Below are 27789 nucleotides of genomic sequence, written 5' to 3'. Positions count from 1 at the left end.
TCAGAAGAGAAGTCTCCTTTGTTGTATGAGGTTAGTGCTGAGGTCAGGAAACAAGTGAGAGGAGGCCATTCAGAAAGGGATGAAGTTTGCATCAGGGAAATGGAGTTGCTTTGGATTTCCTCTGACTCTTGCTCTTTATTTCTTGGTCTGAGGTCATTTTTGATGCTTTGTTTTTAATCCTTTATCGGCTGCCATACTATAAAGCTGTTGGAAATATCAAAAGAAAGAAAGAAAGAGGAAAATCAAGTCAGAAAAAGTCACCTCTTTTTTTTCCCCATCTTTTTGCCCCTGTGACAAAAGGCTGATGGCAAAAGGGAAAGTAAAATTTTTTAGATCTCCAGATAAACATGAATTATATTGTAAAAATATGAAGTGATATATCCGAGTTTGGGTAAATAATCTCCAAGGCTTGCCTAGATGTTTTGAGGTCCAAGATGGATTGGTGGGAGGACACTTTTCCCAGAGTCTATTTGGAATTGAAGAGATAGGATGTAGGGATTATCATATTAGAAATATATTTTGAAATGGATCAGAACTATTATGGTGTTATGATATATATTGGTTTTCATCCATGGTTCCTGGCTCATAACCCTTGTATTAGTCAGGGGAGTTTATTAAGTATTAACTCACATGATCACAAGGTCCCACAATAGGCTGTCTACAGGCTGAGGAGCAAGGAGAGCCAGTCCAAGTTCCAAAACTGAAGAACTTGGAGTCCAGTGTTTGACAGAAGGAAGAATCCAGCATGGGAGAAAGATGTAGGCTGGCAGGCTAGGCCAGTCTCTCTTCACATTTTTCTGCCTGCTTATAGTCTAGCCATGCTGGCAACTGATTAGATTGTGCCCACCCAGATTAAGGGTGGGTCTACCTTTCCCAGCCCACTGACCCAAATGTTAATCTTCTTTGGCAACACCCTGACAGACATACCCAGGATTAATACTTTGCATCCTTCATTCCAATGAAGTTGACACTCAGTATTAACCATCACCACCTGCTTAGCCCTTGTTGCAGTCTTTTATTATAATGTTGGGTGTGTGAGGCTGCAGTGGCAGCCTCTGACCTTCTCCTGCCCTCCTTTTGCCTGCTCCAAGGCAGAACTCTAATGTTCGCCCACCTTTATGATTGTGGGTCCTAAGACCCTCCCGTGAGAGGGTCCTGCCCTGTGCCCTGGGGGAAGGAATGCTCACATCACGAAGCTTCCCTAAAAACCCAAGAGGGTTCAGTGAGCTTCTGGATAGCTGAACACATGGAGGTTCCTGGAGGGTGGCACTCGGGCAGGGGGGTCATCGAAGCTTCGTGCCCCTTCCCCCATTCGTTGCCCTATGCATGTTTTCATCTGTATCCTTTGTAACATCCTTTATAATAAACTGGTAAATGTGTTTCCCTGAGTTCTGTGAGCCACTTCAGCAAATTAATCCAACCCAAAAGGGAATTATGGGAGCCCCAACTTGAAGCCAGTTGGTCAGAAGTTCTAGAGGCCCGGACATGTGACTGGTATGTGATGAGGGGGGCAGTCTTGGGGACTGAGCCCGCAACCTATGGGATCTGATATCATCTCCAGGTAGTGTTGGAAATGAACTAGAGAACACCGAGCTGGTGTCACCTGCTTGGTGTAGGGGGAAAACCTTCACACATTTGGTCACAGAAGTCTTCTGTGTTGATGATTGTTGTGGCATGAGAGTAAAGGAAAAAGACAGAGTTTTTACACAACCATATTTGTAATTTTCTCCAACCCTGAGCATCTAGACTTCTAATAAACTATGCTTTTGCTAAGAAAGAACACGGGAGGAAGCAAATCCTTGACCCAGATCTCTGGCAACCTGAGATGGAAACTGACATGGCCCCAACACTACGCCTAACACCTGGGGCCTCACTCTTCTATAGGAATACAAGGTTGATTATACTTTTCTTCTTCTATCTTCAGTAAGAGTAATAATATCGAAAGGTTTCATTATTATTATTATTATTATTATTACTATTGAGACAGAGTCTCACTCTGTCACCCAGGCTGGAGTGCAGTGGTATGATCTCAGCTTACTGCAACCTCTGCCTCCTGGCTTCAAGCAATTCTCATGCCTCAGCCTCCTGAGTAGCTGGAATTACAGGCACACGCCACCACACCTGGCTAGTTTTTTTTGTTTGTTTGTTTTGTTTTGTTTTCATTTGTTTGTATTTTTAGAAGGGATGGGGTTTCACCATGTTGGCCAGGTTGGTCTCGAACTCCCGACCACAGGTGATCTGCCCTCCTTGGCCTCCAAAAGTGCTGGGATTAAAGGAATGAGGTTTCATTATTCTTGAATAGCTTACTCAAAGATTAAAGAAAGAGCATATTTAAGGCTCTAGTGGCACTCAGTAGACCAAGGGAGGGAGAAGGAAGGGAGGAAAGTAAGAGAGGATGATAAAACCGTTTCAGCCACTGGCTGTGTGGAAGCAGCTAACTGTGGGAGGCAAGAATAGGGAAGAGCTGAAGAAGGAAGCTTTTCTTTCCTCAGCATGGCAAGGACCACTCACCAAGACGGGATAACCAAAAGAAATAATAATGTCCAAGGCAGTTACAACCACTCTTGGAAGCTTGCATCTCTTCATTCATGTTTGCGGTCATTGTTAGGTTTATCACATACTTTTATTAAAAGCTGCTCAGTAAAGTATCAGGTATAGTTTATTTTCTTTCCATAAGAGAATTTAATAAAATTTTAGGAGTATCAAGGAAAGCTCAAGCTTTCATAGGCAGTTATTCCTGGTTCAATCTGTTCCTAGAACATATTCCTTTTTTTTTTTTTTTTTCCTGAGACAGGGTCTGGCTCCGTGGCCCAGTCTGGGGTGCAGAGGTGAGATCCTGGCTCGCTGAAACCTCCGCCTCACACCTGTAATCCTAGCACTTTGGGAGGCCAAGGCGGACCGATCACTTGAGCTCAGGAGTTGGAGAACAGATTTCTGACATATAAAAACTATCCTTCATTTGATAGCTATTTCCCTGAGACCTCTGTGGTCCACTCCACATTTTGACTCTATTTATCAATGAATTTTTAAAAATCACTAAGCAGTTATGGTCATTTCCTGATAAAAAGTATTGAACTTTTCAGGCATAGTTCCTTTATGTATGTTTGATATGAATCATCAGAGCAATCTAAAGCAACATACACACAGTTCCTGACTTGCCATAGTTCGACTTAAGATTTTTCAACTTTACAGTGATTTGAAGGCAATGTTGAAAAATCTTAAGTTGCATCATCGCAAGTTCAGCAACTGTCTGTATGCTGCTTTAGAACCAAGTTGAAAAAGTACCATAATAACTGTACTTCAAGTACCCATACAACCATTCTGTTTCTTACTTTCAGTATAGTATTCAATATATTACAGGAAATATTAACACTTTCTTATAAAATAAGCTTTTTGTTAGAGGATTTAGCCCAACTGTGGGTGAGGCTAAGCTATGAGATTCCGTGGGCTAGGTATATTAAATGCACTTTTGGTTTATGATACGTTCAACTTTAGATGGGTTTATGGGGACTGCCACCTTATCAAAAGTTGAGGAGCCCATCTCTGCTTGTGTGAAACTCAGGTGCAATGAAACTGCTCTGGGACTTAGCATCAGGAAACCTCAATTTGAATTCCTTCTCCACCACCTTGAACTAAATCACTTCAGCTTTCTGAGCTATCTACCTGTAATATCTGCTTAACAGGGATGCTGTGAAGATTAAATAAAATGACATGTGGGAATATGCTTGTGTTCTCAAATACATGGTTGTTAGATTAATTTATGGTCATTGAATTAGCATCACTACTTTTTTTAGAGAGTTCCCAATAATTTAAAAAATTCTTAGGCTGGGCTCAGTGGCTCAAGTCTGTAATCCCAGCACTTTGGGAGGCCAAGGCAAGAGGATTGCTTGAGCCCAGGAGTTCAAGACTAGCCTGGGCAACATAGGAAGACCTCATCTCTACAAAAAAATATATATATATATATATAAACATTTTCTGGGCACGGTGGTGCATGCCTTTGACCCCAGCTACTTGGAAAGCTGAGGCAGGAGGATAGCTTGTGCCCGGCTGGAGGAGATTGCAGTGAGCCGTGATTACACCACTGCACTCCAGCCTGAGCGACAGAGCGAGATCCTATCTCAAAATAATAATAATAATAATAATATAAAATAAATAAAACATTATTTAAACAAATGGTTATTTAGAACACACCATGAACCAGGCCTGTGCTCCGTGGTGGAGAGAAAAACAGTGAACAAGATAGTTATAGTTCTTGCTCTCATGGAACTTACAGTCTAGAAAGGAATACAGACTAGTATGCAGATAGTTACAATGAGGGGTGCCAAGGCATATGATGTAACAATAACTTCGTTATTCTCATACTGTATTCTCATACTGTATGTTCTCATAACTTTGTTATTCTCATACTGTATTCACTCCAAATCTGCATCTATGTAGCTTTTATAGTCTGTAAAGCCAGGACATAAAAGTGTTCGGCAATCTCAGGGCACAATTGTACCCCATGACAGATCCATTATTGGGCTTGAAGGCAGGTGCCCTGTGTGACTCAACACAGGAATGGTAGAATGGCCACACCTCACCCACCTCAACAGCCATGGCAAGATTTTTTTTCTCATGAGATTTTATTGTGCAAGTTTTTTGTGCCATCAAGACCACAGGCTAGAGTCAGCCCTTGTTTCATTTTATTTATTTATTTATTTAAGAAAAATTTAATTTTGCCCTGGTGCAGTGGCTCATGCCTGTAATCCCAGCACTTTGGGATGCTGAGGCAGGTGGGTCCCTTGCATCCAGGAGTCTGAGACCAGCCTGGGCACCATGGCAAAACCCTATCTCTACAAAAAAATACAAAAAATTAGCTGGGCATGGTGGCACACACCTGTGGTCCCAGGTACCTGGGAGGCTGAGGTGGGAGGATGGCTTGAACCTGTGAGTTTGAGGCTACACTGAGCCATGTTCATGCCACTGCACTCCAGCCTGGGTGACAGGGTGAGACTCTGTCTCAAAAAAAAAAAAATTAGTTTTATTGAGGTATGAAATTAATTCATTTTAAGTGTACAATCTAATGATTTTTAATAAATTTATAGAGTTGTACACCCATTATTGCAATCTAGTTTTTAGCACATTTTCCATCACCCATGAAAGAAACCTTAGGTCCCTTTGCAGGCATTCTGTGTTCTTACTCTCAGCCCCTAGCAATCACTGATCTATTTTCTGTCTCTGCAGATTTGCCTATTTTGGACCTTTCACATAAATGGAATCAAACAATGTGTAGTCTTTTCTTTCACTTAGTATCATGTTTTTTCCTTTTTTTTTTTTTCTTTTGAGACCGAGTCTCACTCTGTCGCCAAGCTAGAGTGCAGTGGCGCGATCTCAGCTCACTGCAACCTCCGACTCCCTGGTTCAAGCGATTCTCTTGCCTCAGCCTCTCGAGTAGCTGGGATTACAGGCACACACCACCACACCCAGCTAAATTTTTTATTTTTAGTAGAGATGGGGCTTCACCATGTTGGCCAGGATGGTCTCGATCTCCTGACCTTGTGATTCACCAGCCTCGGCCTCCCAAAGTGCTAGGATTACAGGCATAAGAGCAGCATGTTTTTGAGGGGCACCCATGTTGTAGCATGGATCAGTATCTTTCTATGACTAAATAGTATTCCACCATGTGGATAGTCCACATGTGTTATCTATTCATTGGCTGATGGACATTAGGATTGCTTCCACTTTTTGATGATTATTCTTGATTTCACTTAGTCCTTCCACGAATGGGCCAGATTTCTGACAGTTATCTTTGTTTTTGCCCCGAATTCAAAAACACAATGGCATTTTTGCCATCTTCCTGTTTGGTCTCTATTTTTTTTTTCTTTTGCCATCTTTCTGCTTGATGTCTATCTTTCTCCTGCCTTTCCCTGTTGCTTCTCCCTTTCTCTTGCCTCACTATCTGTTAGTAAGCATACAGCACGATTCACTGGTAAGAGCCTTGAGTAACAAGCGGGAACACCTGGGTATAAGCCTGGGTTTAAGCCTGCTGTTAACTAGACCCTCTCTGAGCCATAGCTACTCATTTAGGAGAGATCAATTAGAACACAATTTTATTCTCTTAGCAGAATCATTTTCTTAAAATTTTACTTAGAATCCTGAGACATGCCAGATTAGATTGCCACAAGGTTTGAAGTGGAGGGTGGATCTCGGGGTCCTGTTGACGCTGTGCTTGAAATAGTCTGTGGACCTCAGAGCTTGAGTACTCAGTTTAAAATCCCCTGGATTAGTACAGTTCTAAGAGTCTATAAAAGCGTTTTTAAAACCTCAGATGTCCTAGTCCTTTTCCAACATATCCACATGAAAGGAATCAGGGGTCGTGGCAAAAGCATCAGACATCAGAATCAGAGGACCTCCAGGACTTCTTACCTCTGTAATCTTGGGCAAATTATTTAACCCGAATCTTAGTTTCCTCAAATGTCAATTGGAAGTGGTAATGTGTACAGTGGTGACACGTCATATGCACATTTAACATGCAGGAATTCAAGGATACAATTAGCACAAAGATAATTTAGTTATAGTGCTGTACCTGCTATTTGTCCTTAGCTCCACTCCTCACCCTTCATCTGCTGTGTCTTGGGCAAGGGGGCTGACCCCTACAGGCTGCATCTGACAGATGTCCTTTCTGCTGGCTTCCGGTTGTGATCCACCTACAGAAGGCACCAGTGGGCAGGTGTGAGATTCCTTGGTTATGGATAGCCTTAATGTGTTGGTTTTCTCAAATGATGGTTGTAGTAGTAATGAAAAGGTTATGTTGACAGACTCAGGACCTCCTGGTTAGCCAGGGTAGTTTAGGCAATGGTGATAGCTGAGGTCATGCACAAGTTTTCTCCCTCCTGGGTGCAGTGTTATTCTACCTGGAGATGACGTAATGGACTGTCAGTTGGCCTCCAGCCAGGAAATGGTGCATGCAAAAGAGCACCAGCTGCAGTAGTAACAGTGGAATTGTGGAATCTACTGGAGGGCAGGAAGAAAGTCTCGGGTATTTCTCCTCATTCTTCACTTCTTGGGTGGCTTCACTAGTAGTGGCTGCATTTCCTTTATGGCTCTAGTTCTTGCTGAACAGGCCTATCTTGTTCCAGCTTAACTTCAGTGATCCCAGCCCCTAGTTCTGGTGTAATTTCCTCCAGCCAAGGGGTGGCAGAGGCTTTCAGAAATCAGGAATGGCTGGGTTGCTTCACTATATTTTATTTGGCTTCTGTATTAGTCTGTTCTCACTCTGCTAATAAAGACATACCCAAAACTGGGTAATTTATAAAGGAAAAGGTTTACTGGACTCACAGTTCCACATAGCTGGGGAGCCTTCACTATCATGGTGACAGGCAAAGGAAAAGCAATAGCACATCTTACATGGCGGCCGGCGAAAGAGCTTGTGCAGGGGAACTCAGATCTCGTGAGACTTACTCACTACCATGAGAACAGTAGCGGGGGAACGTCTCCCTTAATTCAATTACCTCCACCTGGCCCTGCCCTTGACAAGTGGAGATTATTACAATTCAAGGTGAGATTTGGGTGAAGACATAGTCAAACCATATCAGCTTCTTAACTCTCTTCTGGACATTCCTATCTCCTGTGCAACTAATTCCCTGAAATAAAGCCCCTCTGTTTGAATACCTAGAATGGTTTCTGTTTTTCTGATTGAACCCTAATCAATGCAACGAAACCCTTGACAAAAAAGGAGGGAAAGAATAAGAATCTAAACAAGCTGGGCAATTCCACTAGCCATTCCTCTCAATGAGCCTGTGCCCTGAAGTGAGGGTGAGATAGGAGACATGGAACCCTCAATTAGTCTCAGGTCTTAGTGTCCCTCATTGGGTTTTTGTTTTTGTATTTGTATTTTGAGATGGAGTCTCACTCTGTTGCCCAGGCTGGAGTGTAGTGGTGTGATCTCGGCTCACTGCAACCTCCGCCTTCTGGATTCAAGCAATTCTCTTGCCTCAGCCCCCCGAGTAGCTGGGATTATAGGCATGTGCCACCATGCCCACTAATTTTTGTATTTTTTTGGTAGAGAGGGATTTACCATGTTGGCAAGGCTATTCTCAAACTCCTGTCCTCAAGTCATCCACCTGCCTTGGCCTCTCAAAGTGCTGGGATTACAGGTGTGAGCCACTGCGCCCAGCCCCCTCATTGGGTTTTAAGTTGTGGAGGTTTTGGTATATCCTGGCCTCTAAGGCAAATGAACTTATTTACACAGACACAAAATTATGTGTCCTCTATTTCGTGGTCAGGGGATGTTAAGTGTATGTGATTTCACCTTCCTTGGTGACTACAGAACCCAACCCCTCATGCAAGATGGAGCTCTGCTGAGAATCACAGGGCAATATGAGCATCAGATAAAATAGTGTGAGTGAAAGTACATTATAAACTGTAAAATTCCAAACAAATATAGGACATTATTATTACTTACATTCCAAACCCCCATCATCCAGGAACAAGGCAATTTAAGTCTTTTTATAGGACTTGAGAAGTTACTTTGAAGGTTTTTTAGGGTTCTCCACTGTTTTCTGTTTTATTATTTTATATTATTTTGCTTTTTTAGAGACGGGGTCTCACTCTGTCACCCAGGCTGGAGTGCAGTGTGGTGTGATCATAGTTCATTGTCACTTGAATTCCTAGACTCAAGTGATCCTCCCACCTCAGCCTCCCAAAGTGCTGGGATTATAGGCAAGAGCCATTGTGCCTGGCCTCTGCATTGTTTTCTACAAAAAAAGAGGAAACTAAGTCATGATTCCTAGGGGAGATAAGGAGAGTGCATTTAACCTAATGGTCTCATTCCTTAACTAGAAACACAAGAAACGAAAAGTTATTTGAGCCCAGGAGTTGGAGGCCAGCCTGGGCAACATAGGGAGACCCCTGTCTTTACAAAAAGAGTTAAAATCAGCTGGGTGAGATGGCACATGTCTGTAGTACCAGCTACTTAGGAGCCTGAGGTGGGCGGATTGCTTGAGGTCAGGAGTTTAAGGCTGCAGTGAGCAGTGATTGTGCCACTGCACTCCAGCTGGGGCAACAGAATGAGACCCTGTCTCAAAAAAAAAAAAAAAAAAGTTGCATTCTTTGTTTTCCCCTGTAAAATGCATTAGAATTTACAGAATTATGAAAAGATTATCCTGTTCTTTGTCTTGGAGATGAAATTGGCATGGGAAAAAGTATGACATTTGGCTTTACTTGCTAGGTGCTCGATGTTAAGTTAATGTTCCTGGCCGGGTGCAGTGGCTCACGCCTGTAGTCCCAGCACTTTGGGAGGCCGAGGCGGGCAGATCACGAGGTCAAGAGATCAAGACCATCCTGGCCAACACGGTGAAACCCCGTCTCTACTAAAAATAAAAAATAAAAAAAAAATTAGCCAGCCGTGGTGGCGCACACCTGTAATCCCAGCTACTCAGGAGGCTGAGGCAGGAGAATTGCTTGAACCTGGGAGGTGGAGGTTGCAGTGAGCCGAGATCGTGCCACTGCACTCCAGCCTGGAGACAGAGCAAGACTCTGTCTCAGAAAAAAAAAAAAAAAAGTTAATGTTTCTTAGTATTTCCCTATATGTTTCTTCTAAAATCAGTGCTAGACTTATAAAAGAAAAAGAAGCTTACAATTTCATTATTCTCTTCTCTGAGTCAGAAAGATGATTTTTGATGATAAGATTTTCACATTGCTGCAGGAAACCACAAATTATACTGATGTGAACTAGGTCCCCACACATTTTTCCTCCCCAAATATGATCTTGCGGGGATCTATTTTGAATCGATGTCTCTTTTTAAGCCTTTGTTCAAATCTTCCTTCAAATTGCTTTATGACCCCTATCTTTTAGGACCAAGGGCTGAACATTCTTTTTTATTCTAAGAGGTAAAGAAGCTAAGGAAGCTAACGGGACACTAATGCAAGCTGACCTGTTCAGTTACTAATTTGCATTTTACAAAATAATAACAACAGTGACGGTGATGACGAGTGCCCTAAGATTGTTATCTTGGGTTTCTTAAATTAGACTTGAGAAACCGTTGCTAGCCAAACCTCCCAAGACTCATTCCCTGGTTGTTGTGTTTGATAAATTTGTCTCTCTGGTGACACATACCCGGCTGGACCAACAGAGTGATGAAATTCTCTCCTTCTTGCCTAATTTTTCTTTTGGACTCTACTCAGCAATACGTCTGAATTTCTGTGTAGGTGTCCAGCTTTTAGATTTTTCCAAGAGTTTCCAAAAATGTAATAAAACGGGCATGGTGACTCAAGTCTACAATCCCAGCGCTTTGGGAGGCCAAGACAGGAGGGTAGGTTGAGCCCAGGAGTTTGAGACCAGCCTGGACAACATGGCAAAACCCCATATCTACAAAAATTAGAAAATTAGGAGGCGGGCTTCCAATCTAGTTCCATCCGGTTCTCCCACTGCCCTCACTGTGGTTCTCAGCAGCTGGGGAGGCAGAAAGAGTGACAGCGGCCAGGCTGCCCAGCTTCGTGAAGGCTCTCGGTGCGCCGCGGCCCGCAGGCACCTGGCACGCGCCCTCCCTGCCGCCAGGATGCCCAAGAGGAATGTCATCTCCACTGAAGGGGCCGCCAAGGAAGAGCCCAAGAGGACATCGGCGAGTTTGTCAGCTAAACCTCCTGCAAAAGTGGAAGCGCAGCCAAAAAAGGCAGCAGCAAAGGATAAATCTTCAGACAAAAAAACGCAAACAAAAGGGAAAAGGGGAGCAAAGGGAAAACAGGCAGAAGTGGCTAACCAAGAAACTAAAGAAGATTTACCTGCAGAAAACGGTGAAACGAAAACTGAGGAGAGTCCCGCCTCCCTGATGAAGCAGGAGAGAAAGAAGCCAAGTCTGATTAATACCATACACTATGTCTTCTCAGTGGTCCCTGTCCCCCTTCTTGTACAATCCAGAGGAATATTTTTATCAACTATTTTGTAAATGCAAGCTTTTGAGTAGCTCTAGAAACATTTTTAAGAAGGAGAGAATCCCACCTCATCCCATTTTTTAAGTGTAAATGCTTTTTTTTAAGAGGTGAAATCGTTTGCTGGTTATTAATTTTTTGCTACAGCCAGAAAATAGTGTGGGATATTTAATTACGGGAGGCTTTGACTGTCTCGGGTGTCAGCTTAACATTCCGTAGATGGGGGGTTAGTTTTTATATTCTGAAATACAAAGCATATTAAATGACAATATGGAGTCAGTCCTGCATTTAATGTCTTGAACATTTTAAATTACTTCTATTCCCATGTTGCTTTTTAGTAGAATTGTTTCCCAAGAAAACCACTCTTTGTTCATGGCTCTCCCTGTGAGAATTATGTGCACTCTGTAACCTCTTTGGTTGTGGTAGCCCTATTTTCCTAATAACTTTGTTACTGTGCTGTGAAAGATTAAAGTGTACATGTTGTTCCAGTTGTGAATTGGTGGGACATATGTGACAGCTTATCAACATGTGAAGATACTGGTACCTGATAGCCTCTTAAGGAAAATTTGCTTCCGAATTTCAGGCTGGGAAGTCACTGGAATAACTTTAAAAATGAATTACAAAACATGGCTTTTTAGATTTTTGTTACGTATGTTAAGAATTGTGTACAAATTGAAATGTCTGTACTGATCCTCAACCAATAAAAATCTCAATTATGAAAGAAAAAAGAGAAAATTAGCTAGGTATAGTGGGGTGCACCTGTAATCTCAGCTATTGGGAGGCTGAGGTGGGAGGATCACTTGAGCCCAGGAGGTTGAGGCTGCAGTGAACTATGACTGTGCCCCTGCACTCCAGCCTGGGCGACAGAGTGAGACCCCGTCTGAAAAAATAAAATAAAATGAAGAGCCCCAAATCAGTGTTTTGAATAGTTTGAAATTAGCCTTATCTGTTGAGACAAGCACTGATGGATGTTGTTAGATTCCTGCCACCCTGTGTGTGTGTGTGAGGGGAAGGGATGCTGGGGGGGAGGGAAGGATGGAGACAGACAGGCAGGACCTGTTCTGTTTTACACAGGACTGAAATCTTACAACACATGCCATGTAATCAGGCTAAGGACAAATAATCCCTATGAATAAATTTACAGTGAATTGACCTACATTTCACATTAGATAAAACACACTTAAGTCATTAAATGAATTTCTCCCTCTGGTTCATTAGTTCCCAGCATGCTCTGATCCTTTGCTCATTTGTCATATGGCTCATGAAAGCTGAATGTGGGAAAAAGAAACTAAATCACTGCATCTGTCCCCTTACCAGGTCGGGATATGTTCCCCAAAGAGGAGTTATTACGATGTTGGAGATTGACTGGTTCTACGGTTGATCTTGGCTAAGAGACTGAGAAGCTACACTCGACATGTCGGCCTTGTGGCGTTCTGCCAAGCGCTGTGCACATTAGCAGTGATGCACCCATGCTTGCATTACCCAGGAGTCATCTGATGCAAGAGCTTCGATTCCGCAGTACGAGAGCTCTCGAGAATGGGTCTCATCAGAGTTCTGAGCAGCAGGGTTGATGAGTAAAGAGGCTGGCCTTTAAAAAAACTCTCACTTGAAGCTCAAACCTTTAAGTTTTCCTTTCGTCTCTGGAGATACTCATTGAGTAAAGGTGTTGTAAAGGGAACCATTGTGGGTTGGCCCCAAATAGTATTTGCTGTGGCATGTAGGTCCAAGTGGACCTATTTTTTAATGGTGATGTCTTTCTTGGTGTGGAACTCACGGTGTTTCGTGAAGCTGCTGGTCTGGCGTTGGAGAGTCTGAGAAACAAGTCAACGTTATAACATTAGCCATTCTAATGAGCCTCAGAGCAGTTGAGTGTAGCATTTTAATACATAAAGGCCAACATATAGTAATGCTCTAGGGTAGAAACAGGAGCTCTGAAAAACAGAAAGAAGGAGAGTAGCATGAACAGGGCTGACCATGTGTCATCAATGGCTGCCCCCAAAGCTCATGGGATCTTAGTTGGCATTACTAGAGTTATGGACAATGGAAAGAAGGTGCACTGGGGAGACTGAAGCTATGATATTTGTCCAGCATTTTGGCCAATATTTTAAGAGGCAAAGTGGAACATGTTCAGGGTAAGTAATTTACAAGATGCCATATGAAAAATGATTCATCCAAACAACATATACTAAGCCGAACCCAGAGCTGAGGGCTACAGATAACAGAGATGTAGGTGACACCTTCCCCAGTCTCGAGGTCACAGTTAGTAATGGCTGAAAGAATGTAAGATTCGTAGTTAGGTAAAAAGGAAACTATATGCTCAAATATTTTAAAAGCAATCATGTGAAAGAGGATTAGTCCTGCTCCCTGTGTTACTGAGGTGGAATTAAATCCAGTGAGTGGAAGCCACAAAGACTCAGTTTAGTTCAATATGAGTTGAAATTACCAACAGTGAGAGGAATTTGAAGGTGCAGTGGACAGCTCGAGGGAGCTGTGAGATACTGGTTCTCAGATGTTTAAAAACAGGCCTGGCCAGGCATGGTGGCTCATGCCTGAGGTCCCATCACTTTGAGGGGCAGAGGTGGGGGAGGATCAGTTGAGCCCAGGAGTTTCAGGCTGCAGTGAGCCAAGATCATGCCACTGTACTCCAGCCTGGGTAACAGCGCGAGAGACCCTGTCTCTAAAAAAGAAAAAGAACAGGCTGGCAGGGCGCAGTGGCTCACGCCTTGGGATGCTGAGGTAGGTGGATCACTTGAGCCCAGGAGTTTGAGACCAGCCTAGACAACACGGCAAAACCCTGTCTCAACTGAAAATACAAAAATAAGCTGGACGTGGTGGCATGTGCCTGTAATCCCTGCTACTTGGGAAGCTGAGGCAGGAGAATTGCTCGAACCCAGGAGGCAGAGGTTGTAGTGAGCTGAGATCACATCACTGCACTCCAGCCTGGGAGACAGAGCAAGACCCCGTCTCAAAAAACAAACAAACAAACAAACAAACAACAAAAAATAAAAATTAGCCAGTTTCATAACCTACCTCAAAATAAATAAATGGATAAAAAATTTTAAATTAATTTTTTAATAATAATGAGTAAGAACAGGCCTGATGACCAGTAGTAGGGGTAGTTGCCGGCACGTATACTCCCCTATTCATTCAGTATTTACCCTATTCCATACCAGTGCACCAAGTACATTCCTGTGTTCCAAATTTTATGGATATACTGGTGGGTAAAATCAAAGACCCTTCTCTCATGTAGCTTATACCTCATGGCGAGAGACAAACATGAATCGAACAATCACATGAGTGTATGTAAAACTACAACTGGGAAAGTGTTTGATGGAAAGGCCCATTGGGTGTTACAAGAGCAGACAAAAGGGTGTTTGACCTATCGCGGGAGGCCAGGGACATCCTTGATGAGAAAACCTCAACTGAGCTGAGATCCGCAGGCTGGGTTGGGGTACAGAAAGGTGTTCCAGGCAAAAAGGACAGACCACGCAGGCTTCTATGGTAGGAAGAAAGCTCTTAGATAACAGGGAGATGATTCTCAATGATGTTTAAGACCTCTTTCTTTTTACAAATTTTTATCTATTTATTGAATAGGTAATACATAAATTTAACACATTTCAAAGGTATGAAAGGGTACAGAGTGAACAGTAGCCTCCCTTACTGGTCTGACCCAGAAACAATCACTCCTGCCGGTTTTTCTGATCCTCCTAAAGGTATTAGATGCATCAACTAATATTCCTTTTTCTACCCTCCGCAAAATTGTAGTACCCTCTACACCATTTTATATCTTGCTTTATTCTCCTAACAATATATCTGAGGCTCTCTCAGCACATTCAGAGCTACCCTGCAGGTTTTTTAGCAGCCACACAGCAATCCAGTGAAGGAGGCACCATAGTTGAGTTAGCCTCTCCTTTACCGAGGCTATGTAGGAGGACTGCAAGCAAAACAGCAGTGAATATCCTTGTATGCACAAAATTTTGCAAATCTATGATTGTCTGTAATGCAAACTTTGGTTTTCTTCTTTATATTATGTCTGATTACAATAGTCATACATGCTTACAGGAAAATATTTGCAGAAATATATAATGCAGAATGTGGAAGTACTCAAGAATCTCACCTTTCATAACCACTATGGCTATTCATTTGTCCAGATGATTTCTAATCTAGAATAATTGAAAAAGAAGGGGCATGTGGCACACAGAGCATAAGGCAGATTCCAGAATCTTTCCCTCTCTATGGTTTGGAGTTCACATGGAAAGAAGCTGTAATTCCTCCCAGAGGGTGCTGACGCATTCCTCTACTATAATAACTGTTTTTAACTTGGATTCCACGGATGACTTTGGGATAGAGATTAATTTGTCAACGAAGTTGTATTTTCCATGTAAGGGATCTAAAGCTTTCATCAGATTTCTTTTTTTTTTTTTTTTTTTTTGAGACAGAGTTTTGCTTTTGTCCTCCAGGCTGGAGTACAATGGTATGATCTCGACTCATTGCAACTTCTGCCTCCCAGGTTCAAGCAATTCTCCTGCCTCAGCCTCCCAAGCAGCTGGGATTACAGGTGCCCGCCACCACGTCTGGCTAATTTTTGTATTTTTAGTAGAGATGGGGTTTCACCATATTGGCCGGGTTGGTCTTGAACTCCTGACCTCAGGTGATCCACCCTCCTCAGCCTCCCAAAGTGCTGGGATTACAGACGTGAGCTGCTGCGCCTGGCCTCATCAGATTCTTCAAGAGGTGTATGATCCCCCACCAAAGTTAAGAGTATCTACTACTAGAGACAGTCATCAGATAAGTTTCATTTTTCACTGAAGAGTGGTATTAAATCCTGCCAACTACACCAAAAAGAAAAAAGAAAGAAAGAAAAAAGAGTGGTGTTAGTCTTGGCAGAGGGCTTTTCCAAGGGTTTCTAAATTATTGCAGAATTTAAATAAATTATTTAGCCACATCTATTAAGTAAGGGTTAATAATGGCAACTCATGGGGTCGTTATGAGGATTAAATGTTAATATTTGCAAGCACTTAGAAAGTTGCTGTCAAATCATAAGCCCTATTACATACATGTTTGTAAAGTAACACTAGTTCACGTGTTCCCTGCCTGCCCCAACCACAAGGAGAAAACCAAGCTCTGTAGTAAAGAGCAGAAGACTTTTGACAAGCAGCCAGACCTCCTGAATAATTTCTAATACAGAATCTTCCCTAGGCAGCATGCTATCCCTATCCAGAGATCAAAACGGATCTAGGTCATTTGAGGAAGTAGCCAGGCAAAGGATATTGAAGAGCTGCAGTAAAACGGAATGTTAATTATGCAGCTAGGAAGGACAATTTTTTGTAGTTAAAAAAAAAAGCAGATTATATATAGACTAGATAGATACATACATACAAATGTGCATATGTATGTACCTATGTGTGTATATCATATGTATAAGAAATTATTTAATTTTAAATTGAGGATTTTTTTTTCAACAGCAAGAGAAGAAGGAGCTACCTCTAAACTAAAATACCTGAAAACTTACAGTTCAGGATGTGTAACCAGCAGGAATTACGATCACTTTTCTCTTTCCTCATCACCTCCCCTTGCCAAAAACTATGTATGTACACATAGACATAAATATATCATTTATTACTTATAGAATAATGCAATTGAATTATTTTATCTAAAAGTCACTTTAAGTATTTCAGATGCTTTGAGGACTGTTGAAAAAGTGCATGTGCAAGTCGATCCCAGGTCCTATTGTTTTCTCCTTCCATCTCACCATTCAGTGTCATAGAGTCCCAGCCCTGCACTCACTAAGCCTTAAGTGGGGGAATTAATTCAGTTCTGTCTCATTAAGTACTGAGCACAATGGCCAAGCGCAGTTGCTCATGCCTGTAATCCTAGCGTGCTTTGGGAGGCCGAGGGGGGCCGATTGGCTGAACCCAGGAGTTCGAGACCAGTCTGGGCAACGTGGTAAAACCCTGTCTCTACTAAAAATACAAAAATTAGCTGGGTGTGGTGACACGTGCCTCCAATCCCAGCTATTTGGGGGGCTGAGGCACAAGAACTGCTTGAACCTGGGAGGTGGAAGTTGCAGTGAGCCCAGATCGCGCCACTGCACTCCAGCCAGAGCGAAACCCTGTCTCTAAAACAACAACAACAACAACAACTAGTACTGAGCACAAGTATTGAGCATCTAGTCTGTGCCAGAAGCATGGCATAAAGCAAAGAGAAATCAAATGGAGTCTCTAGGCTCTGTCTCTGTCAGCTTGTCTGTAAAATAAGGTGCTTGAATTAGATGATTAATCTGTCTTTTCCTAGCTCTGACTTCTATGATATGAAGTAAAACCATGCAATCGCTTGTATCTAAAAATCTTCACAACATTTACCAATAGGCTTCATGATCATCAAATTGCCACACAAATCTCATCACCTCTACTATGGTCCCTCCAGTACTTGAATCATTAGCAATGTATCATTAATGCTGGTAATGCATCATTAATAATGACAGGTTATTTGTACGGTGTGTCGTAATACCAAGAACTCTTCATAACAACCGTGGGCCAGAGAGCTCTGGCAGTCTCACCCTTGTTTTTACAGACAATGAGACTGAGAAAGGTTGAAGGTGGCAGAATAAGGACTTGAACCCGTGTCTAACTTGTGGTCAGGGCTCTTTCCACCCCTACCACCACTGCACTTATGAAATGCTAGTGGGCATTGTCCCCACTGTGTGCCTACATCTTCCCTCCCATCCACATGAGCAGGGGCAGTCCTGTACAATTTCTTTACTGCACTCGCAACATTGTGCCCACGGGGCACCTGCTTCACTCTGCACCCAGTGCAGACCCCATCCCACATTTGCTTGGTAGGACTGGGAGCTGCTGTGGGGTGAATCAGGGCTCTGTGGCCCAGCCCAAGACAAAGAAGTTTAATAGAGAGACCTAGGCACAGACCTCAGCTGCCTGCCCTGGCAGAGGCACTCCCCAGGGCAGAAGCACAAACCCAGAGTTCTTTGTCCATCTTATCCCAGCATCAGCAGGCCCTGAATTGTTCATTGAAATTCCTTGAAGGTAGCTTGCTGTCAATTAGACTTGTTCCGTTTAAGGTTTTGATCTCAACAAAAATGAGTGGGTCATTTCAGTGCTTCTGTGAGTGACTCTGAGAGACCTGCAGCCACGGCTGCTGGCCAGCCGGCCTCAGCCATACAGAGCATGCTTTCACGTTGACCTGCCTGAGGCCAGCCCTCGTGGAATGTTTCCAATAGTAATGATAAAAAATGTGCTTGAGCTTAGGTGGCATTGGGAATATTTTTCAAAGCACAGTCAAATTCAAACAAACGCTGGGGCAGGCATGACCGACTCCTTTATAACCTAGGAAAGAGAGATTAGCTATGGTGAATTGGGTCCATGGAGCTATTAAGTTGCAAAGTTGAGACAGGAATGCAGATCTTCCATACCCAGCTGTGTGATCTCTGCATTCTACGAGGCTTCCACCACCCTGTAGAGCTGGTTAGGTTTATCTTGGAGACTCTCTCCTGCTCCAGGTTCCAGAGCTTTTCAAGAGTCAGAGGGCCAGGCGTGGTGGCTCACGCCACCAGCACTTTGGGAGGCTGGGGCGGGCAGATCACCTGAAGTCAGGAGTTTGAGACCAGCCTGGCCAACATGGTGAAACCCCGTCTGTACTAAAAATACAAAAATTAGCCTACGGGTGCCTATAATCTCAGCTAATTGGGAGGCTGAGGCACGAGAATCACTTGAACCCAGGAGGCGGAAGTTGCAGTGAGCTGAGATGGAGCCACTGCACTTCAGCCTGGGCGACAAGAGTGAAACTCCATCTCAAAAACAAAAAAAAAAGGAAAAGAGTCAGAGAACCCCTACCTCATCATGAAGCTGAGTCCTGCCTTCCCCTGGTGAATGGCATGAGTTCTGAAGTTGCCCTCTTCTTCTCCATCCACCTCATGAAACCTCTTACTGTCTTTCTAAACAGATCACGGCTCCAAGGGAAAATCAATGGGATTACATGTATTTGCGCACAGATGTGAATTGATGAAAGTTAACATATTTGTCAGGAATACTTGTGGAATCCCAAAACATAGGACTCTCTAAGGGTGAAATTTCAAGAGCTATTTGTAAGCACACAAAATGCACTGTAAGGTGTCTGTTTACTCCTTAAATTCTGTTCTAGATCCCCTACACAGAATGGAGGTTTGGTGCGGCTGGGGAGAGGAGATGCTCAGGCCCAGAGCATCTTTGCAGTTCTGAGCCCATGAGCAGTGACAGTAAGAAAAGTGGGCAGATAGAATGCAAAAGAGCTGTGCCCAATTCAAGTGCAGACAATGGATTACCCCATGTGACACGGCTGCTGAGAACAAAGTCAGGTTCATGACACCACAGACCCATTCGTGACGATGAGCCCAAGACCCTGCGTGTTCCCAAAGTCATCCTAGAACCATTAAACTGGGTTCCCAGCACTGTGAGGCCACAAAGCTCCAGATCAGCCATTCTTTTGCCACCTTCACTCCTCACCCCTGCTTGTTCTGGAAGCCCAGGTGCACTTCTGCAATAAGGGAGCACTAAATAATCCACCCCAATACTCTGGGGCTGTGCCCGGCTGCCGACTTTTCCACAGGAACCTTGGGGCTCATCGGTTTATAGATTTCCCCAATCAAAAAACAAAGAATCTCAGCTACCTCTCCTTTCCATCTACTGTTGTTACACATCTCTCTAGACTGTCTCTGAATCTCCTTCTTCCTTCCCTGCTGTGATTGAAGTGGGCACTTTAGAAGCAGACTCATTTTCTCTCCTGTCTGCTCTGGGCTTTCAGCTTCATGCAGCAGTGCTCCCCCAAAGCCCAGCTATTCCCTTTGTCCCTAAGAGTCCCTCCATTAATGCCCCATCAGGAACCCCTGCTGCTAGCAAGAGGAGTAGGAATGCTAACCTTAGCTGGGCACTGATCACAGCTCAGGCTCCGTGCTAAGTGCTTGCCTTGCATTTTCTCATTTAATCCCAACAAATGAATGATCTGAGTGCTATTTCTCTGTGTGTGTGTGTGTGTGTGTGTGTGTGTGTGTGTGTGTCTGTGTGTGCCAATTTTACAAGTGGGGAAACTGACGCACAGGCAGGGGAAGTAATTTGCCCAAGATCACATGGTTGGATCGTGGAGGAATTGGGGTGTTCTTGCTAATACAAACAAGCTTCAGGGAATAGCCTTGTGCTTTTAACTTTGGAAGCTCTAGAATAAATTCCTTGAAGGGGAATGATGCGGTCAAACAGACAGCACAATTAACATTTTAGATAAATCTTTCCAAATTGTCCCCCAGAATGGTTTTCTACATTATACTTCCATCAACTATGTATGAGAATGCCAGTTGTATCCTTGCCATTACTGGATATTTTCAATTTTGTATCCCATTCCGATACATAAGGATTTTGTTTTCATTTTCATTCTTTAGTTACTGGTGAGGAGGAGCACATGTTCATGTTTATTGGCCCATTATACTTTTCTGCCCAGATATAAATGTTAATAATACGAAACAAATGATTTCCTCCCCAGAATCCACATTTCCTTTATTCCCTGTCATGATCACCCACTAGTTACCCAAAACAGAAATCCAGGAACAGACTTTGGGTCTTCCTTCTGCTCTTCTTTCTTTCTTTTCTTTTCTTTTTTTTTTTTTTTTTTTTTTTTTTTTTTGAGATGGAGTCTTGCTCTGTCACCCAAGCTGGAGTGCAATGGTATGATCTTGGCTCACTGCAACCTCCACCTCCTGAGTTCAAGTGATTCTCTTGCCTCAGCCTCCTGAATAGCTGGGATTATAGGTATGTGTCACCACACCTGGCAAATTTTTGTATTTTTAGTAGAGACAAGGTTTCACTATGTTGGCCAGGCTGGTCTTGAACTCCTGACCTCAGGTGATTCACCCACCTCGGCCTCCCAAAGTGCTGGGATTACAGGCATGAGCCACCACCCCTGGCCTCTTTCTGCTCTTCTTTCTACAGCTAGTCAGTCTTGACTGCCTCTTATATGCTTCTGGGATCAACTCCATACTGTCCCCATGACCCCCTGGATGGTGCAGGCTGTCTTCACCATTCTCAGAACAGTCCTTGGGGGATGCTGCTGCGGTAGCTACTGCACAGGCCTCGTCTTGTTTTATTCTCAATAACCTTAGAGTGGGTGCTGTTATCCCCATTGTCCACTGCGTGTTCCACATCATGAGGGAGGATCACTTCCTCCACCCGCTTCTCTGCTGCTCCGATGGCTTCCTCTCCTTGTCTTCTTGTCCCCATGTCTAAAGCTTTCACCTTCTGAGGAAGACCACAGGCCTGCTTCCAGCCTGCCTGGCCCCAAAGAAGGCCCTGCCAGGTCAGAGAGCCCATGGACAGGCCATGTGGTTCAGAAGCCGAGACGGTGAACCCTGACTGACCAGCTTTCTTGCTCTTTCTAAAGCGGGCTTGCCCTCTTCTCCTTTTCCCGGTATCTGCTCACACCTCCCTTTTCTTTACCCTCACTCCCGTTTCTACTATTATTTTCTCTGTGGCTCTTACTCAATAGCCTTTCTTCCCCTGTGTTTTCCCATTTGTTTCTCTGTCAGCCTTTTATTTTTTCCAGATGGAGTCTCACTCTGTGGTCCAGGCTGGAGTGAGGTGGTATGATCTCAGCTCACTGAGACCTCCACCTTCCAGGTTCAAGTGATTCTCCTGCCTCAGCCTCCCAAGTAGCTGGGCTTACAGGCACCCGCCAACACGCCCAGCTAATTTTTGTATTTTTAGTAGAGACGGGGTTCCACCATGTTGGCTAGACTGGTCTCGAACTCCTGACCTCAGGTGATCTGCCTGCCTTGGCCTCCCAAAGTGCTGGGATTACAGGCGTGAGCCATCGTGTCCGGCCTCCCATCAGTCTTTTCTAGTCCCACTCATTTAATTGCCTTTTTGTTTCCTTGCAGGGAGAATAGGATCTCAGGGCCCCAAGAAGGAAGCAATAGGGAAAGGCACGGCCTGATCCTCCACTGCAGGCAGAAAACAACTTCTGCTTTCTCTTGCCGCCTCTCGGGGTCAGCATGCAAATCTAGGTGGGGTCCGCCCCGCCGCACACCCTTGCCCACCGGCCCTAAGGCTGGCCATTACCGTCACATGGGCCCTCTAATCCGCAGAAGTCAGAGTTCTCACCCCGAACTGCCATGATCCTCTCCCTGCTCATGCGATTTCCTTGTGGCTGTTCTCGGCCCCATTCCTGAAATCAGGAAAAGGATCTTTGCCTCTGAGCATCAGAAGGGGAGGAGTCCAGTGGAGCCCAGTGAACCAGCACCATCTATGCTTTAGAATCTTTGGTGATTCTGACAATTCGAGTTCTTCATGGATGACAATATCTGTGGCCCAGTAAACTGGTTTAGAAAAACTTCATTAGCTCCCTGCCGCAGGGGAGCAAAGGGCCAGTCTGCACCTCAGGTTCACCCCACTGTGCTGTTGAGGCAGGGGTCCTGGGCCCCTCCCACCTGAGTCCCGCACCCTTGCTCCTCTCCTGCAGATGAGGCTGGGACAGTTGATCTGCAGAGCTTCGGTGTCCCCGCAGCAGGAGATGAGTAACACCCCTTCTCTACCCAGACAGCTGCCCTGCGACCTCCTTGGTCCCTCTTTTGGCTCAAGAGCCTGCTTAGATCAGGGTCTCATTCTGTTACACCCTTTATTACTCTCAATCAGTTTTGTTGAATTTAACTGGGGTTTGGAAAATTAAAAACAAAGTCAACATTTATTTCATGATTCCCTGGAAGCCTAGTTGCAGTTTAAGCTTCGCAACTGGCTCCCATTTCCACCAAGATTATAGGGTCTCCACCACTGTTTCCCTACCACCATGCTTTTTGTTTTGTTTTGTTTTTTGAGATGGAGTCTTGCTCTGTCTCCCAGGCTGGAGTGCAGTGGTGCGATCTCGGCTCACTGCAAGCTCCACCTCCTGGGTTCACACCATTCTCCTGCCTCCGCCTCCTGAGTAGCTGGGACTACAGGTGCCCGCCACCACGCCCAGCTAATTTTTTTTTTTTTTTTTTTTTTGTATTTTTAGTAGAGATGGGGTTTCACCGTGTTAGCCAGGATGGTCTCCATCTCCTGACCTTGTGATCCGCCCGCCTCGGCCTCCCAAAGTGCTGGGATTACAGGCGTGAGCCACCGCACCCGGCCCTGCCATGCTTCTTAAGTCTTGGCTTGCATCAGAATCACCTGGTGTGTTTGTTAAAATTCATATTCCTGTGAAATCTAGACCTCAAAGAAATAGCTGCACACCTGTGTTGATTGCAGCACATAGCCACAATTGCCAAGACATAAATCAAACTAAGTGTCCCTCAATAGATAACAGGTAAAGAAAATGTGGTATATATGCATGCTGGAATACTAACCAGCCTTTAAAAAGAAGAAAATATTGCATTTGCGACAATATGGATGAGTCTGGAGGATATTATGCTGCTGAGTGAAATAATAAGCCAGCCAGAGATCCTGCATGACCTCTGGAATGTGAACTCTAAGGTAGTCACACACAGTAGCAGAGAGCAGAATGGTGGCTGCCAGGGGCTGTGGGCAGGGGGATTGGGAAGGTGTTAGTCAAAAGGTACACAGTTTCAGTTATGCAAAGTAATTATCTCTGAAGATAAACAACAACAACAACAAACAAATGACCAGGCGAGGTGGCTCATGCCAGTAATCCCAACACTTTGAGTGGCCGAGGTGGGTGGATTGCTTAAGCCCAGAAATCTGAGACCAACCTGGGCATCATAGTGGGACCCTGTCTCCACAGAAAACTTAAAAATTGGCCAGGTGTGGTGGTGCACACCTATAGTCCCAGCTACTCACGGGGAGGTGGAGGCTGAGATGGGAGGATTGCTTGAGACCGGGAGTTCAAGACTGCAGTGGGCCATGATCACAGCACTGCACTCCAGCCTTGGCAACAGAGGGAGATTGTCTAAAAAAAGGAGAGAGAGAGGCACTACTTACAGAGTATCAAAGAATGTCCACAGTTACCTGAAAAGGCTATAAAAAATATTTGTCTTAGAAAAGATTAGCGATTGCCAGGAGTTAGGGAGGTGGTGAGGGAGGAAGGGAAGTGGCTTCAGATATACAAGGTAGCACAAGAGATCTGTGTGATGCAACTGCCTATCTTCACTGTGTGGCGGTTACATGAATCTGCACATGTGATAAAATCACACAGAACTAAGGACACACACATATGAGCTCATGTTAAAACTGGTAAAATCTGAATAAAGTTGCTGGATTTTATCAATGTTGATTTTCTGGGTGTGATATTGTACTATAGTCATGCAAGGTGTTACCACCGGGGAAAGGTAGGTGAAAGGCCTACAGGATCTTTTTGTACTTTGTTTACAATTGCATGTAAACCTACAATTATCTCCAAATAAAAAGTTTTTTAAAAAAAGTTTTAAGCTGCATATTCCTGGGACCCTCCCCATACCTGCGGAATAGAAATCTCCAAGAGGGTGAGGCCCAGCTATCTATATTTGAGAACAAGCTGCCCAGGGATTCTGTTGTGTAGTCAATCTCTAAACCTATGCTTCTCAAGCCCTGATCTGGTTGAGCTGGAGATCCCAGTATCCTGCCTGCTGTGTTTAGGGGGTTTCATTTCCTGAAAGTGTCTTTGTGATTGTGGCTGAGCAGGGCTGGAGGCAGGAGGTAACGAAATACGGCTTTGCACATGATCTCTTAGTTTTCAAATCTAAGTGTTTCATCTTCCCACAAGCTAGGCAGCTCCCCTGGGTGGGGTCTTGTTCTCTCTTCTCCAACCCTCTCCACCCACAGCCCAGTGCATGGTGTGAAAGCCCAAAGCAGCAAGTTCAATTTCCCGGGTTTTTTCCTCCCATCTAGCACAGGCCCAAGAGTTTCTGTTTAAGTATTTGAATACTTCCTGAAATAGCAATGCCATTCCCAAAGCCCCTTTCTCCTGCCTCCTCACAGTAAGGACACAGATTGTCCCTCATCCTACAGTAAACTCCTTGGACCTCTATTTGACAATAATGTGACTCTGTGCCAGGTGCCAGCTAAGCACTTCACTCCAAGCAACTCCATGAGGCAAGTAATATCATTATCCTTATTTTTCAGATGAGAGAAATAAGGCTCAGAGAGGTCCTATGACTTGCTTAAGTCCACACAGCTAACAGATGGTGGAGTGGGGATTTGAACCTGGCTTCTGACCCTAGAGTCTACTCTTTACCACCAAGTTGCTCTGGGCAGGCATCTGCCTCTGTGTCCCCTTGAGCCTTCGTAGGATATTCCCTCCTTGTTCTTTCAATCTTTCCTTCCAGCCTCCTCATGCAGTTTCCACAGCCTTGTCAGTTTGACACAGTGCTGTGACTTGACACAAACTGCATGAGGCTTGATCACTTACTGGCTGTGTGATCTTAGATAAGTTAATTAGCCTCTCTGGGCCTCAGTTTCCTCATCTATAAAATCAGATGCTATCTATGCATGTGTTAATGGGAGGATTGTGTACAGGACTTAGCTCAGCACCACCACTAGTCGTTTACAATGTCATATATCTAAGACATTTATAATGATTATCCTATGCCTTCGTCTTTTAGGGCAGGGCTTGGTAAACTACAGCTCATGGGCCAAAACTGAACAGTTTTTACATTTTTATTTTTTATTTATTTATTTTTTTTGAGGTGGAGTCTCATTTTGTCGCCCAGGCTAAAGTGCAGTGGCACGATCTCAGCTCACTGCAACCTCTGCCTCCTGGATTCAAGCAATTCTCCTGCCTCAGCCTCCCAAGCAGCTGGGATTACAGGCACATGCCACAAACCTGGCTAATTTTTTTTTTATATATATTTTTAGTAGAGATGGGTTTTCGCCATGTTGGCCAGGCTGGTCTCGAACTCCTGATCTCAAATGATCCACCTGCCTCAGCCTCCCAAAGTGTTGGGATTACAGGTGTGAGCCACCGCGCCCAGGCCACATTTTTAAATAGTTGAAAAATAACCAAAAGAATAAAATTTCATGACATATGGAAATTATATGTCATTCAAATTTCAATGTCCCCAAATAAAGTTTTATTGGAATATACCACACTCATTTGTTTCCATAGTGTCTATGACTGCTTTCACACTACCATGGCAGATTTGAGTATGTTGTTGCAACAGAGACTGCATAGACCACAAAGGCAAAACTATTTTCTATCTGGCTCTTCATAGAAAATGTTTGCCAACCCCCATTCTAGAACATAAAAGCCTTATTCTAAAGGTACCTCCTGCACTTGAGCCCCTAGCAGTAAATATACAGCAGCAGCAGTCCTGTTTATTTGCAGAACACATTGGAAGAAGAGGTTTGTGGAGCACTGGCACAACATAGGCTTTGGACACTGGCAGCAGACAATGGGCATTAGGGACAGAAAAGGTAAGAAGAAGATAAGGTCGCTGGCTGGGACTCAAAGAAACCCACCACCCTCTTCCCAACAGACATACTTTATCATTTGGCTTCCAGAATTTCCCAGCCTCCCTTGCACTTAGTGGGGTCAGGTGATTAAGGCCTGGACAATGATATGTAAGCAGAATTGCTGTTCCAGCTTCTAGGACACTTCCTTAAAATGTGCTAGTATGTGCTCCTCCCCTTCTCTTTGATCTCCCCTTTACCTTGTTGCCTGGAACATAGATGTGATGGCTGGAGTTCTGGCATCCGTTTTGGACCATGAAGATAAGAACTACTTTCTAGGGACAGCAGAATAGTGATGGAAATGGGCTGGTTTCCTGAGAAGTGGGAGGGACAGAGGCACAATCCAGCCCTGAATTGCTTGTCCCTAGACTTTTACATGAAAGGGAGAAAAAAACCCCACAAAAATAAAAGTGATTATATCTGTGAAGCCATAGTTATTTTGAAATTTTTACTTTGAGATGAACTTACTAATCCTAATTTATATGGTCTTCAGTGTCTTTCGGTGGTAACTTCCTGTTTTCTTCCCCTTTCAATTGTCCTTGATCTCCATTTAGACAGATGTCCCTTTCTCAAACCGTGGGAGAGTGGTGATGGAGAAGGAGATACACTGTCCCTGGGGATTGAGGAGGCAGTGGAGAGCACAGTGTTTTAAGAGGTCTTACGCCAATTTCTGTACCTACCCCCCTCAGCCTGGTAAATGAGGAGGTGCAGCACCTTCCTCTTAGCTTTGCATTGAGCCAGGCACATACAAAGATGTTTCCATTTATTTTATTTTTTGAGACAGAGTCTTGCTCTGTCACCTAGGCTGGAGTGCAGTGGTGCAATCTTGGCTCACTGCAACCTCCACCTCCTGAGTTCAAGCGATTCCCCTGCCTCAGCCTCCTGAGTAGCTGGGATTACAGGTGCGTGCCACCACGCCCAGCTAATTTTTGTATTTTTAGTAGAGACTGGGTTTCACCATGTTAAGTCAGGCTGGTCTTGAACTCCTGACCTCATGGTCCACCCACCTCGGCCTCCCAAAGTGCTGGGATTACAGGCCTGAGCCACCGCGCCCGGACCTATTTATTTTTTATTTTTTTTATGGCTTACTTTTTAAGTCTTAAGCTAGCTACTTTATTATCATCATTTACCCTCTGATAGTCACCCAAGTACTGAAGGCAAGCATTGTCTTTATTAAATCGAGAACTGATCACTTCACTGTCTCCTCTAAAACTTTGGATGCCCAACATCTCACATTGCTATAAGGAAAAGGCCAAAGTCCTTAGTCCAGGCACAAAAGTCCTTCACAGTCTGGCTAAAGCCAACCTCTTCGTTTCCTCTCCCACCTCTCCCACTCAGAAAACCTTAAGTGTAGGTAGCCACTGTGAGGAAACCTACCAATGTCAGCCATTCAGCGGCATCTGGTCCCACAGGGTGTTGTACAGGTGGCCACTAGAGGGACTCTTCTCAACGTTAACAACAGAACGAGTGTGCTTCTGTGTGTGTG

At 44.2% G+C, this 27789-nt stretch overlaps 1 long non-coding RNA gene and 1 pseudogene across 1 annotated transcript; one reads left to right on the top strand and one right to left on the bottom strand.

The window, feature by feature from the left end:
• On the bottom strand, positions 1 to 27789 carry LOC104002335 (uncharacterized). The gene is made up of 4 exons (XR_001709994.1): positions 27681 to 27789; positions 26772 to 26916; positions 6566 to 6686; positions 1 to 204 (listed from the first exon to the last, which is right to left on the bottom strand). It is a non-coding gene; the product is annotated as an uncharacterized LOC104002335 (long non-coding RNA).
• LOC107968639 (non-histone chromosomal protein HMG-14-like) lies at positions 10519 to 10843 on the top strand (annotated as a pseudogene).

Source organism: Pan troglodytes, chromosome 16 (assembly GCF_028858775.2).
Source record: "Pan troglodytes isolate AG18354 chromosome 16, NHGRI_mPanTro3-v2.0_pri, whole genome shotgun sequence".
Classification (NCBI taxonomy): Eukaryota; Metazoa; Chordata; class Mammalia; order Primates; family Hominidae; genus Pan; species Pan troglodytes.
This window is presented reverse-complemented; position numbering and strand designations above follow the sequence as displayed.